Genomic DNA, 16,644 nt, shown 5'->3' with positions numbered 1-16,644 from the left:
GCTAGCTAGCCTTTTTTCATAGATAATGAGTCATTAGAGGAGTTTATCATGTAGTACGTAAAAGTGTAAAACTAATATATAGATTTTTGAAGGAGGGACTGACCCATCAGAATTTGTCAAAGATTGCTATTAACAAATGAACATCCAGACCCAAGTTTCTGTACCAAGTTTGGTTCTCTCTCTCTCTCTCTCTCTCTCTCTCAACTTTGAATTATGGCAAACCAAATGAAACATTTTTTCGAATAGAATAAGAACAAGAAAAATGAAACACATTTCATAATTATTGCATGTTATTATTATTTTTTATTATTTTTTTTAGAAACAAGATAAGGGAGTAATCTGTCCCCTTACTCGAATTGAAAAATTACAAAAGAGAAACTAACAAGAAACCTAACCGGTGATTCAAATAATTGTATGTTCTGTGTTTGTTATGTACACGTACGTACATTAGAAACCTATGCCTTTTGTTGATGGTCATCAAAATTTACATTTTTTTTTTCGATGAGAAAATTTGTAGTTAGTAGCAATTAATGACTTGAGCAAATATATAGCTACTTTTGAAACACCAACAATATGGTGTAAACCTGAAATTTCACAAGAAATGTTTTCAAAAGGCTATAAATTAGACTTATCATAAACCTATCTACAGCATAGCCATAGACACCCAAACAAATTAATAACAATGTCTATAACAAATCACCAGAACAAATCATGATGCAGACTCAACAACAAGCAGGGAAGACCTTATGCCATAAAGCCTTCTTGATATGAATTGACCTTTTCCAGTAATTAACAAAACACCAACGTACGTACGTACGTTTTTGTACTCTTACCACTTGATCTGGCTCCTCGATCTTGTTCATCTACATACGTCTTCCTTAAGAGTGGCTTCTGTTCATTGTTGATCACTGCTATGTCTCGAGCTGGTCTGGACACATTAAATCTAGTGTGGTCATATTGTAGAGGATTGTCGGATCAATGTTTGGCTCATATACTTGCCCATTTAGCTAGCTAGTACTACGTACTTCCTCTGAAAGACAAAGTTTGGATAGAAGACTGTTAAGATGTACTTTAACATGAAAAATAATTGGTTTTGTTTGTTACTAGGGTTCTTGTATTCTTCTCTTTTCATGACTCGCTTCAAAATAATAACATATATGAGCATGAAGATTGTCCGAGCAACAATTAATGGATTATAACCTTCTTTCATAAGGAGGAAAAAATGCACGCACTCACATACAAGAGAAAATTAAAAGAAGAGATCGAATATGAGAAGCCAAGAAAAAGGTTCCAATTCCCAAGAGAATACACAAAACCAAGCCGATATATAGGTAATCCTCCTCCTATAACTTCTTGGGCACAGCTCTAAGAGGCTGAGCCATTTGTAAGGCGAGGCCAAACTTATCTTCCATGTTCATAGTCTCTGGTACAACTCCATCTTCAAGCTTCCAATCAAAACAGTTAATTAATTAGTGAACCCAACATCAAGTGCAACATTCTTACTGCCAATGGAAGTCCGGGACATATTCTCCTTCCACCACCAAACGGAATAAGCTCAAAGTTTTTTCGTGTAACATCAATTTGGTTGTCTAATCACAGGATCCTCTCAGGCATAAACAAGTTTAGGTTGTCCCAAGTGACGGGGTCTATGCTTATGGCCCAAAAATTGATTAGAACTCGTGCACCCTTTGGGATTATATGCCCGCCAATTTCTATGTTTGTTTTGCTTACTGGGGGAGTAGAAATGGAACTGTTGGGTGAACCCAAAATGTTTCTTTGAATCTTTGATTATTGCTTGTAAGTAAGGGAGTCGTGCAATGTCTAATTCCTCAACTAGGTTCCCTTTTCCAATCACTTGCTCGAGTTCTGCTTGAGCTTTCGAAAAAGTTTTTGGGTTGCGTAGTAGCTGAACTTGAGTCTGTGCCAGCAGCAAATAGATCTTATATATTTTATGATTACTAATGTTTTATTAGATAAAAACTTATTACCCAAACAAACTTAAAAACTTAAACTTGAATTGGTAGGGCGCGCCAAACCTTGCAATAGTGCAACGCAAGGATGACGTGTGAATCCTAATAGCAAGCTATTGTGGTGAATCCACCCCTTAAAAAAATTAATTTAATATTGTGTGAACCATTAGTCCAGATATTAAACTGATGGATTTGGCTTCTCTGCTATAACTATAATTTGCTAGAAAAAAAAGTGCATCATCTGGCCCTTAAAACTTCTTGATGTTTCTTGATGTGGCATCAGCTGGCCCTTAAAACTATATCTGACGGCTATGATGAAATCCAAGCAAATTATAGCAAAGTAAATTATAGCAGAGAAGCCAAGTCCTAAACTGATAAGAACAGATACTACACTTGATCTTAGCCAAAAGGCCGAGAAAGGTATGCTTTATTTTATTTAGCGCCTGCCTTTTTATAACCCCCTCGCTGCCGTGCTTTCTAATATTTGGGATGTGGGATCCTAAAACCGACTCCTAACTACAAGGTATACCCACTGCTTTTGTCTCTATCTATTTATTTTGTGTTTCAACTCTTGTAAACTGCACATTCCTTTCGTCTTCAAGGATGTTTTTTTACTCTTTATCTTAGCCAAAAGGCCGAGACAGGTATATGCTTGCATATTTTTTTATCAACGAGGCACAAATTTGGAGAAAATGTATAACATTAACCTGCTTAATTTCTGTGTCCTTCTCAGTTTATGACATTGATTTCTGTTCGTCATTTCCCAAAAGGTATCGGTTTGTAAACAAACTGCGACACTTAAATTTCTTGTAGACTAAGTATTGAAATCAGAGAAACTAAATGCACATAAAGTTTGCAACTGAACAATAATTATTTGAAGATTCTTAAAATTTTATTGAAAATAGTACAATATATTCAAATTCAATATTCCAACCGAATAAGATGTTTATCAAAAGAAACTGGAAGATCATGAAAAACTGGACAAGAAAAAGATAACAAATAAGTTTAACAGTATTCATTAGGATTAGCCAAGAGGTAGCTTTCAACAAGCTTGAAAAGGTGAGATGCCTTCTCTTTGCCAGCCTTGACATGCTCCTCTTTGATCTCCACGTCACCTTTGGTGTGGTATAGTTGCTTGTGCTCTTGATGACGGAACCTCCATCGGAAGATGCCACCAATTTGGTCTCGTAAGAGATCTTCTCAATCTTGTCAGACAAGGCATCTCCTTCGACCAAACTGTAGCTGTAGACAAAGTTGTCTCTGTCAATCCCATCGATCTTGTGGGTCACAGAGCTGAATTGGCTGCCTTCATGGCTTCACCGAAGGTGATCTTCTTGATGGTTCCTAGTGCCTCCATCTCCTTCAATGAACATATATAATTCATTAGAATAGTCAAGAAGGAGATGGAGGTGTAGGAATAATTAATTTATAATACCATATTGGCTGTAGTAGACAAAAGAGAATGGGGGATGCATGGTCTTATTTGAATTTTGATTTGAACTTTCAGTACATTCTAATTTCGCCAAGTCAACATTGGCTATCTATGATATTCTTCTTTAGTACTTACTTACAACGTTTTCACATACTAATTTCACCAAGTCAACATTAGCTATTTATGATATTCTTCTTTAGTACTTACAACGTTTGACTTGGCTGTCCATGATATTCTTCTTTAGTACTTACAACGACGTTTTCACATACTAAGTTTGACTTGGCTGTCCATGATATTCTTCTTTAGTACTTACAACTAGGGGAGGGCAGAAACCGAACCGGGGGAGCAAAACCGGCCGAACCGGGCCGGAAAAATGGTGGCGGTTACCGAACCGGAAAAAGCAGTGCAAAAATATTCAGATTTCGAACCGGACCGGATTGAACCGGGTTAATTATCAGAACCGACCGCAAAAAACCGAACCGGTATATTTATTATATTTATATATATTTTTATTAGTTTTCTTATGTGTCAATTTATGATTGGTGGACATTTGGTTGCATGTAGAACACCCGCACCCGATCACTCCTAAACCTAAGTAACCTAAACCTAAACCGAGTGCGATCTCATTCAGTCTCCACTCTCAGTCTCTCACACTCGGCCTCCCATCTCATTCTCTCTCTCTCTCTCTTGACTCCACACCGAGCCCGACTGCACACCGCCGCAACGACCGCCACAACGCTTCACTCCGAGCCCGACTGCACACCGCCGCAACGACCGCCCGCCGATGTTCACGCCGAGCTCGATCTTGCTGCAGACGCTGCTGGCTGCCCGCCGATGTTCACGCCAAGCCCGATCTTGCTGCAGAACACTGCTGGCTGCCCGTTGATCTTCACGTCGAGCCCGATCTAGCTGCAGAAAGTTCTTTGCTGCCCGCCGATCTTTACGCCGAGCCCGACCACGCCGATCTTCACATCGATCTGCAGTTTTGTCGCCTCTCTGACATGGACTCGGTAATTCACTTTTCTGTTTTCACTTCGATATTCATGGACTCTCTATTGTGATAGGTTTTCTGTAAAACTTGTGAGGATTCGGATTGAACTTGTGAGACTTTGGATTTTAGGGTTCGGGTTAAAATCTTCATTGTTCTTGAATTTTTTTAAACTTTCAGATATTTTCACTCTCTCGAGTCTCTGGACTCTCTCATTCTGTTCAATTTTGATGCAAATCAAATTAGGGTTTCGGCAAATCAAATTAGGGTTTTAATTTGGGGTTTCTGGAAATCAAATTAGGGTTTCTCGTTAACTTGTTGTTAGCTTGGAGTCTGTTGTTAACTTGTTCATGGGAGTCTGTTTTTAACTTGGAGTTTATTGTTAAGTGTTAACTTGTTTATTGGAGTTTATTGTTAACTTGGAGTTTGATTTTATTGTTAACTTGGAGTTTATTGTTAACTTGTTCATGGGAGTCTGTTTTTAACTTGGAGTTTATTGTTAACTGTTAACTTGTTTATTGGAGTTTATTGTTAACTTGGAGTTTGAGTTTATTGTTAACTTGGAGTTTATTGTTAACTTGTTTATTGGGACTTTGTCTATCTGTTTGTTTTTATTTTGTAGATTGGTGATGGGACGTCACAGACTCCGACTCAGTCTAGCATCGGAACTACACCAGCTTCGGCTGAAGCCGGACAACTCCTCATGTCTCCTTCTGTCGCTGCAACACCAACTTCTGCAGCAACACCAACATCTGCAGCAACACCAACATCTGCAGCAACACCAACTTCTGCAGCAACCGGTGAAGCTCAAGAACTTGGGAAGAGGAAGAACCAGTCAGAAGTCTGGGATCATTTTGTGAAGCAGAAGAATCCAGATGGTTCGACGATGGCGAAACCGAGAGCTAAGTGCAAATACTGCCCCCAGACCTATGGCTGCAGATTTGCATATCTGCCTTTTAGTTTTTATGTTTTCATGAACTGTTTTTAAGTTTGAAACTCCTTTGTTAGTTAAATTTGGGTATGTAATAACTAATGGACTAGGTATCTGTTTCTGGACTTGTGGTTAACTAGTTGTTATGAACTTTGCTCTATGGTTTATGACTTTTAAGTTTGTCGGATTTTTCTGCCTTTTTTCCTTCTAGGACTTTATGAAACTGTGTATTGAACTGCATTTTTTCCTCTTTATGCTTGTTGTAATTGTATTGAGCATTTCATGGGCAGGTTGTGTTTATGCTTGTTTTGCATGGATTTGTAATTGGGCCGTGAATACTGAATAAATAAAAAAAAGCCCATTTAGAACCGAACCCGACCCGGGCCGAACTGAAAATTCGGGTCACCGAATATTCCGGCCCAGCCCATTTAGAAACAGTTGTCGGTCCAAATTTAGGCCCAACCGAGGACTCCGGATCGAAGTCGGGTTCGGCCCAAAACCGAGCCGGGCCGACCCGAGCCCAGCTTTACTTACAACGACGTTTTCACATACTAAGTTCGCCAAGTCAACATTAGCTATCTATGATATTCTTTTAAGTCAACATTAGCTATCTATGATATTCTTCTTTAATACTTAAAGTCAGAAGGCGGAAGAATGGTTAGCTATGTGCTCAATGCATACTATAACTTCATTGCTTTATTTTATATGCCTCACACTGGACAGCCTCTGCTGTAAGCAAGGGATGTGGGACTCGCGCCTATCACTGACTTATCTTACTTTCAGCTAGCTAACATACCTAAAATCATACCATATTTTGGTCTATTTCAAAACATGCATCTATATGAAAGTCCGAATAACCTTAATAGATAGCGAGCATCAATTTACTTTTAAACTCAAAGAAAACAAATCCCAAATAAATAAGTTATCGTGTGAAAAGAGCAACCTATGACACTACAAAATATGCACATAAGATATATCTTGTTGCCACAACAAAGCAACTCAATCTCATGGTTGTTGAAAGGCTGGTCTTGGTTGAATGTTTTTAAAATCTCAACAATTGAAAACTTATTTTTGTTGCTAAGGATGCCAATTACCACGCTTGCAATTTGGGGACATGTATAACCTACTAACCACATCTTTTTTGTGATCTAGTGTTAAATACTTGATCGAAGAGTTACAACTTTAGGATTTTAATTTCCACTAATATCATGTATCAAAGATTTCATAATGATGTTATTCTTTATGAAAGTAAAAGAAAGAGACCTTTTATAGACACAGTATTACATAGTACATACTACATGAAACAATATAACAACTTAACAAGAAGATCATGAACAGAAGTTTTCCATGATATTAGTGATCGAAACCGGACCGTTTTGCATTTTTGGACATTCTAAACCAATTTCATCGAAATGAATTATTGATCAGAAACAAACTACAAAAAGTCATGCATGTTCATTTACTTTTTGTGATTGATGAATCCCACATCTCATCAACAAACTTTTCAGAGACCCACTGAAATAAGCATCTCTTCTTTTGACGGAAATACCAGTTCAGATAAAAGGCTTTTGAATGTTTCAGTGGTAGTCAATCTTTATCAGCAATAGGTTTGGTTCACTTCTTAACATAAACCAAATGGAAATATATATGCATTCCAACTCCATCGATAGGATGCCAAATCAATTTCAACAGTAGCTAAATATTAATCCAAAATTTTGTAAAGTCCACACAGACACAAACAGAACCCAAATGTATATTAGCATTAGGTTATTATTGTCTCTTTACTAAGGTAAATATGTTGATAAATTGGCTAATGCATTAGAAACTCTTCAGATCAAATTTCAGAGCAAAGCTGCATTGTACAAGGCATTCATCCTAGGTACCAACGTTCAGTTATCAGAGAAGGTATTCTGCATTAACCATAAATTATTATGGTGGTTTTAAGTTGCGTCGTTACCATACTGGTATCAAGAACTGAGGGTTCCATATTAACTATGAAGACATGGATTTTAGGCATAATCGGCACTTGGGCAGGCAACATACCATGTGCAGAATTGTAGTAATTCTCATGCTTGTTCAATTGTCCTGGTCTGCAAATTCATAAAAAACAATACCATTAACATAGCCTATAGTCTATGAAACCAACATATATAACAGAAAAAAATTAAGAATTCAATGTGAAATATTGATGAGTATATTCGATAGTATTGAGTTCTACTCATGAGTTGTTACTTGTTAATGAACATTGTGACGGAAGCCCCAACATGAAATAAAAAAAAATTCACATAATACATCTTGGCTGGCCATGTTATTCCATAACTTTCTTGGACTTCCATGCAGACCCCTGAGAGATTTCTTAAGACAAGGAACAGAAGTTCAAGAAAGCCTGTGGAAAAGCATGACCTGAACAAGTGAGGGATAAACCGAAGTTCTAATTGCAAGTAAGTCAAGAACCAACTAAGCTAGCTCTATTATATTCAGAAATATCATTAAGTGTACTAGACCACTATAGCAGAGAAAATATATATGTACTGTACATGTTTCTTATCAAGGGTAAGAAATAAAAGAAATTATTTAGCATATTCGTGGTGTGAATTTCCAGAAAGGGCAAATGTGCAGGTAGGTGAACGAGAACTATGTCTGACAACTAACAATGCATGAGTAACTAACTTTCATACTGTATTCTGCATCAATCGGAGAAAAGGATAATCAATGCTAAGTTAAGGTTTTAAAGTCAGAAGGATGTTGAGTGAAAATGTAATGGAATCAGAACAACAATTATTCTTGTGTTGAAGAGAAAGACAATTTTTTTTTTTTTTTTGTCAAAGAAGGATAGTGTGTTTTGGTTAATGAGGAATTTAACAAAGCACCCGATTCTTCTTTGTAATTGATAGTTTAGCTATTAGCTGATTGTTTATTTTGATTCTTATATTCTTTACCAGATCAAAATCCTCACTAGCTGTCTAATTAGTTCACAACAGCTGCATATATAATGATCTTTCTAGAAACCATAGTATGCAAGCAGTGAGCAGATATAACAAGTTTGTCATGAACTCATAACGATCAAAATTTTGGAATTAGATTTGTAGGGCTTTATCCAAAAGGGAGCGTGCCCTTCCAAATTCTCAAGGGTCCTAGGCTTAAAGTTAAAGCCAAGGCCGTTGAGGGGTAACCAGCAGTAGACGCACCTCGATTAGAACCTCATTATTACTTAGCTGTCATTTTCCCTAAGCAAAAGACAACTATATGAAGCCTTGGAGCATGATAAACATAGCCAACCAACTGTACCCCTGCTACGGTTGTGACATTTCCTTGTAGAGGACCACGCAAGGACCAAGCTAGAGTCAGTGTGCTCATCTGGCTGGTCAGAATTATATATAATACATACAAGATAGTGATGTTAGAGAAGCAATTATCCAAGATCTGCATAGAAATAGGACAATTTGAACATTGATATGCTACCTGCAATGGCAACAGTATGCTGTACGTACTATAAACTCATTATATACAAGTCATCCATTACAGCAATAATGTATTAATGCTAGCTACAAAAAGAATAAAAGACCTTGATATACTTACTACCTGCATTGGCAACAACGTACTGTACTAGAAGTCTAAAACTCATTATATATTTAACCAATTAATGTCTACATTGAAATAAATAGCATTAAACATCATTAGTTCAAAAATTTCTAGACAACCAAGATAGTGATGCTAGAGAAGCAATTATCCAAGATCTGCACAGAAATAGGACAATTTGAACATTGATATGCTACCTGCAATGGCAACGGTATGCTGTACGTTCTATAAACTCATTACCTGCAATGGCAACAGTATGCTGTACGTTCTATAATGTCATTATATATAAGTCATCCATGTGCAGCAATAATGCATTAATGCTACCTACAAAAAGAATAAAAGACCTTGATATACTTACTAACTGCATTGGCAACGACATACTGTACTAAAAGTCTATAACTGATCATTATATATCTAACCAATATCTACATTGAAATAAATAGCGCATTAGACATCATCCGTTCAAAAATTTCCAGGCAACCAAAAAGTACCAATAAACCATGTCTTCTACTATTTCCTTCAACTCTTTCTTGTGGTCTCAACTGAACCTTTTGGTCTAGGTAATGATCCAAGTAAAGTGCTAGGCTAAAAGCCTGACAAAAATGAATACATGTCAAGTTTACCTACTAGAGCAAAGTTGCTCCATAACTGAGATTAGATGTCAAAGCTTTCATTCATCCACTCCATTCACATCACTTTGACTCTATAAAATTGAGTGTTATTATGAAATATACGAGTATGCAATGAAATTCTATGGAATTATCAAATTTAGTAGACGGTCCCACAACCCGAAGTGTAAAAAGAACAAATAGAATATGCGAAAGAAAGAAGAGAAAAAAGGTTAAGTTCAGACTATCAACAACGCAAGGTTGAGTGCAGATTGATAATGCTTTTGAGAAAGGAATCTGTCACCAAGACAAATTTTGAACCCATAGGAACTTGTATTTGATATCGGTACTGAAAACTTCTTTTTTTTTTTGGTCGTGCTGAAAACTTTAAAACATGTATTATGGGGGCTGCGCGAACGCAAACCCCCTTGCAACAAATTATGACGTAGGCTCTCCCTCTTGGGGAGACCTTAAGCAAGCACCCCTCCGAAGTGCAATGGAGGTCACTAGCCTAGGCCATGAGTCTTCTTGATCTCCCATTGACCCCATCCAGGTAAGTATGTTACAAAGCTGCTGCCCCACCTAATTTATACTCTTCACTCATGTTTTTTGGTTTGTTTTTTCGATGTGGATATCTTGCAAGTCTTAAAACTAACAGTCATTGACACGTCTATAACACATTAATATATACAAGCATGTATCAGCTTCTCAGTTCCTGTCTGTAACAAAAACTAGCTAGGACTTGTCTTGACAGGTTTAGCCCGTTTAAGCTGCTGCTAGTTACGAAATGCTTGTACATAGATTTTTCTGTACATAGGTGCACAATCCACACGTACTGCACATGAGCACAGATTCGATTACTATAACCAACTCATGTTTGGCTAGGACAATACACCTTCGATCTGCAACAAAGCTGGACTCAAAAGCTCTCAATAATTAAAGCTTCAATATGCATTTACATTCATTGATTTAAGATGCACTAATTTTTTCTACACTGATTTCAACTGGGAAGCTTGCCAAAATTCTCATTTTATCACGTTTGGCGTGCAAGGAATAAACTTATTTTAAAGCAAGTCACCATGCATCCTACTCAAGCAAGTCCTGCAGCTCTACTACTTTCCAATCTTTGCATTTGGGATGCTTCCCCTAAAGCGTGTTTCAAGCAAGCTGATCAGATGGCATTCTCAAGATAAGACTTTTAAACTTAATTTATCATCAAGCCTCTGCTGGTTTTGTTCTTCATAATCACCAAGGAAATCTGATTCTAACCTTTGCTTTATTCCTCTGTCCTTGTTGATGAAGCCTTGGCCCTTAGAGAAGGTTTAAGACAACCCTCTATTGCTGGTCGTTCTCATATTTCAAAAGGAGACTCCCAAGATTTTTATAAACATCTCAAATCTCAAATGTAATCCCAATGGTTATGGAGAATCGCTCAAGTCGCTTTTAGACATCCAGACTCCAAAGGCTAGCCAACAACTGCTCTCAAAGTCGGTTTCAAACATATTATTAGTTACTGTGTTTGAGATAGAAGCCCCTTTGGGTGCTGCGAACATGTGATTGCTGATCAGAATTCTTCTTTGTATTTTCTATTAAGATACCCTTATTTTTTTCTTCAGTTAATGATATGCATCATAGAATGACAAATCTTCCTAACTAAATTCTGAGGGGCACCCACAGAGGTGCTCCCTTCCAAAAATAGGCGTATGCCACTTAAAGCGTCGCGCACACGGTATTCTTTAGTAAAAGGCGAAAGAATAGTTCGCTTTGTGCTCAACGCATGGCTCCGTGAGTTTTACAATTGCTGAGCTGCTTTGTTATATAACTCTCACACTAGACATACACTGCTCTTCTATGATGTGGGACTTGTAGCATCTATCATTAATATTAGTCATAGTTTAAGTATGACAGTGACATGCATTATCATTGGCGTTTCAGAACCTTCCTTTGAGATGGATAAAAAATAATAAATGCACCTACTCCATTCCTTGGAGGAAATCTAAATAAGGAAAAGAAACCGAGCAAAAGCACTGGCACAATCCCACATATTTTCCTCTCATAGTTCCAACACTACTACCAAGCGAAAAGTGTCGCCCATCGGAGGACTAGCTTCACCTCACCGATTCACTGCACAGTGTTTGGACAATCATGTCTAGAATATTATTTTGGGCTCAAATAGAGAGCCACAGAGGCTTAAAAGACAGCTTAATAGTGAGTATGATTCATCATTCATGCTAACCGTAAAAATTTAGCTTACTGGCGCTTTCAACTAATAGAGAAGTTAGAATTCCAAACCACGGACAGACGCTGCCAATAAAAAATGAAGCCGCATGTCTGACGTTTTTTTTTTTTTTCGACCTTGAAAGTAATGTCAAGAAGCTGCATTTTCTGTAGAGGGACTGCAGAGCGCACAGAGCTGTCAATGCAGACTTGAAGTTGCAAGTGACATTCATATTCTTCACGTAAATGTTGCTTGGCTTCAGTGGAAAGAGGCTGAAAAGAACAAACAAGAAAAACATCATTAGAATTTAGGAAACCAATTAAAAGTAAATTTGCAACCGTTAGTGTTGCTACTTACCTTTCTGTAGTGCAAGTACAGCAGATTGTTATGGGGTAATTTTGTAGCTTCTGCAATGAAAATACAGTCATCACAGCTTCGACGAGCTAATATTGATGTGTTAGCTAGACAGACTAAACTGGATGCCTGCCTTCAATATTGAGATTCAAATGCTTTCGATCTGTCAATTGTCCGTAGTTGACTATCTAAGAGAAAACTAGAAATCAAGACCTGTATCTTCCTCGCATGAGCCACCTAAGAGCTAAGAGAGAGGCTATGTAAACAGAGCAGCAAATAACACATGATCAGAACCCCAAGTTTTAACTTGCTGCTGTTTGCCTGCGTTTGTTTGATACAAACTGATTAGATCATGGAAGTCGGTATTGTATGAAAATTACCCCTTTATGGAGATATAATGAGTGAATTGTGCTTAGTTGCAGACTATATTGAAAATATAAGGACAGAATGTGTTTTCTTTTCTGGAAAATGAGGATTGCAGTGCACTGATCATCATATTGGTAAATAGCAGAAACCAAAATGACAAATAGAACACCAGATTTTGGTTACGCAGTGAAACCTCAAGTATGAGATTAAAAACACTGCGGGGCTCTTACTCTTGAGAACCCAAAATAAAGATCATCATATTGAAAAGGATATGTTCTTTTACAAACTTTGAATAGCACTAGCTCGGCTATAAGATTCACACACAATCTAATACAAAGTTTGTCTTCCTTCTTGAACTCCTTCACTTGAACAATCTTCAAATTTCGTTCTTCTTTCTTCACCGTCTCTCTACTGATCTCAAGAGAGTTTTATGCATATGAAAGCATGATCAATAACACCTATACATGGACCAAGCGTATTGACACTTTGTGAAAACTCAAACTCAAGCAAACATGCAAGACTCTATCAATATTCTTGCCTCTCTAGATACCCCCCATTCTGCCGTGTATATTTATCAAATGTATTCAGTACCAACGGCAAAAATCTCTTACCGGCCTAAAGATTCTAACCTAATTCTCATTTAATTATGAAAGAAACTTTCCATATAAGAAATTCAACAAATCTTAAGGAAAATCAATTAGGAATAGACAAGTCCTAAAAATCCTAGGGCATCAACACTATGATTTTAACCACCAGAAGAATCTTTAAAAACGTAAATAAATAAAATCAAAAACCTACTTACCAAAATCGGACTCCACATGAAACTGACAGCAGACTCGGGGATTGCAACACCTGTTGCAATCCCGTGCTAGGTGTTGCAATCCCGTGCTTATGCAAATGCATTTACCTGTTTTCCTGAGATCAGTAAAGAGTGTTCAAGCTTTGTATGGGAATGCCAATACGACATGTACAAGAATTGTACCTACATATATTTACTGTTCTATTGAGCAGACTGATTAACCAGTATTTAGAGATTCTCTTGGTTACATTTTATTCCAGATTACAAGCCAATTGTACACTGTTAACCTAGTTAAAATTTAGATGGTTACTGAAACTTTGACTTGTTTTGGTAGGGTGCGCCAAACCTTGCAGTAGTGCAAGACAAGCATGACACCTGTGAGCCCCAGTAGCAAGCTATTGTGATGGACTCAGCCCTTAAAAAAATTAATTTAATATCGTGTGGACCATTGATCCACGTACGTATAGTACTTAACAGTTTATAGGCTCCGGCAAGAAGTTTTATGCCAACTTGGACTGATTTTTTGCTTTTGCTCTAACTTCTTGAGGAGTGATCATTAAGAGATCTGTTTCTCCTGTTGTACATGGAGTTGTGAATTTCAATAATTTGAAATGGTGGCTATCCATCAATTCAAATTTTCCTCTTTTATAGATCTGTTTGAAATTTAGTTTTGGATTTAAAGAGTTTTTCACCTCCTGTTCTATTTCAATATTGCATTCAATTTCTTTTGAATTTAGGAGCTGTATTCCTTTCTTTTTCCCAAAAATGCTCATCATTTTAGCATCTCTTGCTACCAAGTGTTTTGGTTTTTCATGTTTGATGCTAGTCAAACTTGTGTAGGTTCTGGAAAAATCATATTTGGAACATGATTATTCATAGGTTTTTCTAATGGTGTGAACCCATTAGATTTCTTGAATTTTACTGGAAGATTTTTCTTTTCTTTCAGCAATTGTTTCATATAATCCAGAATTTTTTTTTTGTTCATTGATTTTTCTGCTAACGCTTGTTAGCTTTTTTTCTTCCCTTTAAGGAAGTTATTTGATATAATCTATTTTATTTTTCAATTTTTCTAATTGGTTGATTATATCTGGTGGTTGATTATATCTGGTAGTTTATTTAGAAGATCTTGATATATCTAGATAATTCTTTAATCATATTCTGATGTTTTTCATCAGATAATTTTAATAGAGTTCAACTTCTCTATTATTATTTCATATATTGTCCCCATTGGGGATTCATTTTGAGTTTTTTAAGCAAGCTCTGATACCAGTTTAGGCGGATCTAACCGATGCTCAAATAATCCAGAGACTTTGTTTCTCTTCAAGAGTTTCTTTTATTTCACTAATATTTTTCTCAACTTTTTATATCCTTTTTTGGAATATGAAGATAATATATCAATAACCCGGAGTTTCTCTTTTAAGTCTTGATCTAAAATCTTTTAACTCTTCTCTTTCTTATGCTAATTCTTTACTAATTATGCTGCAAATAGCAAGTAAACCTAGTCTCGAAAGAATTGAAATTATGAATTGTGAAAATTAACTGTTCACCTCCTTTGAGTATAGAGGATAAGCTTACACCTGCAATATATCAATGAATGAACTCAAAAAAGCCCATACGCTTTGTCATTATTTTTTTTGGTAACTGGATCGATAACGGAAAATTTACAGTGTACACCAAGATAAAAGATTGAAGCAAACTTGATATACTAATGTGATAGTTATGAAAGTTGGTAGAAGTGTCTAAAGTTGATGCATGGTTTGTGATGTTTTTCCTTTTTAAAAGGTAATCAGAATTTTGTACGGTTATTAAAAGCACTAAAAAAAACAAACAAAAAAACAAAAGAAAATATAAATTTATTGCAAATGTGAAATTTTACCCAAAAAAATTCTTGCTCTGAATTCGCGTGCTATAGCAAGGATTTTAAGTGGACGTCAAAACACAATTTTTTGAAAAGAGTTTCCTAACGTTCATATAAGATGTTTCTTAGACATTAGAAATCCACTCAATATCCCAAAAAATAACCATCTAAATTGACTAATAACAGTACAACGCACATGCTGGAGATCAAGCCTAGAAATATGACAAGGTATCCAATTTATGAGATGTAAGTTATATGAACCATAAAGACATTCATCAAAACTGTGTTTTAACGTCAGCTTCGAATCCTTTGGCCTTCTTCCTTAAGAGACTCAACCTGAGATGAAGAAGCTTAACGTTTTCGAAATAGTGTTTGTGTTGATGTAGCAACGCCCCATACTTCGGCATCAGCAGAAGCTGCGTGTTTATGCAAAGAATGAGCCCCTTCCGTTTCTGACATCTGTACATCACCTTGTGGTTCTTCAGGTCTTAAAAGATGGAGCTAAACCAATTTCCTCACTGTTTCACGAGGTTCAACGTTTCTTTTGGGAGAAGTGGACCACCGTTCAGTTTCATATATTGCTTTGGATGCCAAAACTGCCATAGGAGTCATTAAGGATGCAAGGGTGGCTGTTTGAGCAGGAGCTGCATAATGCACAAAGCAATAAAATTACCATGAATAAAGAACAACAAGGAACAGTAACTGACATTACAAAAAAAAAAAAAAAAACTGGGGAGAAAGAGAACAGAAGCAATTATGATCTTGAAAATGGTGCTTTGGTGAGGGAACTACCAGTAGTAGCAGCTAAGGAAGAATCTTCAATTGGACTGTCTGCAGGAACATCACCAGCTCCAAGCTGATTCAGAGTTGAATGCACTACCCTTTCATAATTTTCACAAGCCAAGAAGTGAGCAGAGGCTGGATCATCTAGTATAGTTCTAGAAAGATGTTGAACAACTGAGGTACCCTGGAGATAAGTAGAAAACATGAATTTTAAGATAACAAACTAAAGAAATACAAATTACATTTGAGAAGAAGACAAGGTATTACCATATAAATTTTCCACAACACCTAGCTGAGAGGAAAATATAACTTGTTCTTTGGTATTCAAATATACATGGTTTATAGACATCCCATTCACTACTTGTTTCCTAACACTCTCCCTTAATTCCCCCAGATTGGAAGACAAGTAATGAAATTAATATTTTTTACTTCTCTGCTGGTCGAAGGGTTAGCTGAGTAAAGGAAACAAAAACAAGTTGGATGCATAAATCTTTACCTCAGGAAGACCATATTTTGCATGCTTCCGCTGTTTACGTTTATCTGAAAGCTACCTGACAGTCTGCTTAAGCTGCTCCAGGTCTTGAACATTATTTGGTCTTGGTTTAGGAAAAAAATATCACTAGCATCACTTCAAAACAAAAGTATATTGACTTCGGATTTAAACAACCACAAATATATCATATGTCAGGAAGTAATGGTCAGGTCAAATTGTTAAGGAGTCGAATGAGCCAGAAGATTCAGAAGGAAATACATAAATA

The 16,644-nt window shown here is 36.7% G+C and overlaps 3 non-coding genes and 2 pseudogenes across 3 annotated transcripts; all 5 read right to left on the bottom strand.

The window, feature by feature from the left end:
• Positions 1 to 1,329: 1,329 nt before the first annotated feature.
• LOC133744581 (geraniol 8-hydroxylase-like) lies at positions 1,330 to 3,327 on the bottom strand (annotated as a pseudogene).
• On the bottom strand, positions 2,198 to 2,394 carry LOC133707597 (U2 spliceosomal RNA). Its single transcript, XR_009845211.1, has one exon. It is a non-coding gene; the product is annotated as a U2 spliceosomal RNA (small nuclear RNA).
• A 6,582-nt stretch (positions 3,328 to 9,909) lies between the features above and the next one.
• Positions 9,910 to 10,069, bottom strand: LOC133707585 (U1 spliceosomal RNA). The gene has a single exon (XR_009845200.1). It is a non-coding gene; the product is annotated as a U1 spliceosomal RNA (small nuclear RNA).
• Positions 10,070 to 11,174: 1,105 nt separating this feature from the next.
• LOC133707602 (U5 spliceosomal RNA) lies at positions 11,175 to 11,291 on the bottom strand. Its single transcript, XR_009845215.1, has one exon. It is a non-coding gene; the product is annotated as a U5 spliceosomal RNA (small nuclear RNA).
• A 2,284-nt stretch (positions 11,292 to 13,575) lies between these two features.
• Positions 13,576 to 13,747, bottom strand: LOC133707599 (U2 spliceosomal RNA; annotated as a pseudogene).
• Between the last annotated feature and the right edge of the window lie 2,897 nt (positions 13,748 to 16,644).

The sequence above is a fragment of the Rosa rugosa genome, chromosome 4 (genome assembly GCF_958449725.1).
Source record: "Rosa rugosa chromosome 4, drRosRugo1.1, whole genome shotgun sequence".
Lineage (NCBI taxonomy): Eukaryota > Viridiplantae > Streptophyta > Magnoliopsida > Rosales > Rosaceae > Rosa > Rosa rugosa.
The sequence above is the reverse complement of the archived record's forward strand: the minus strand, read 5'-3'. Positions and strand labels throughout refer to the sequence as shown.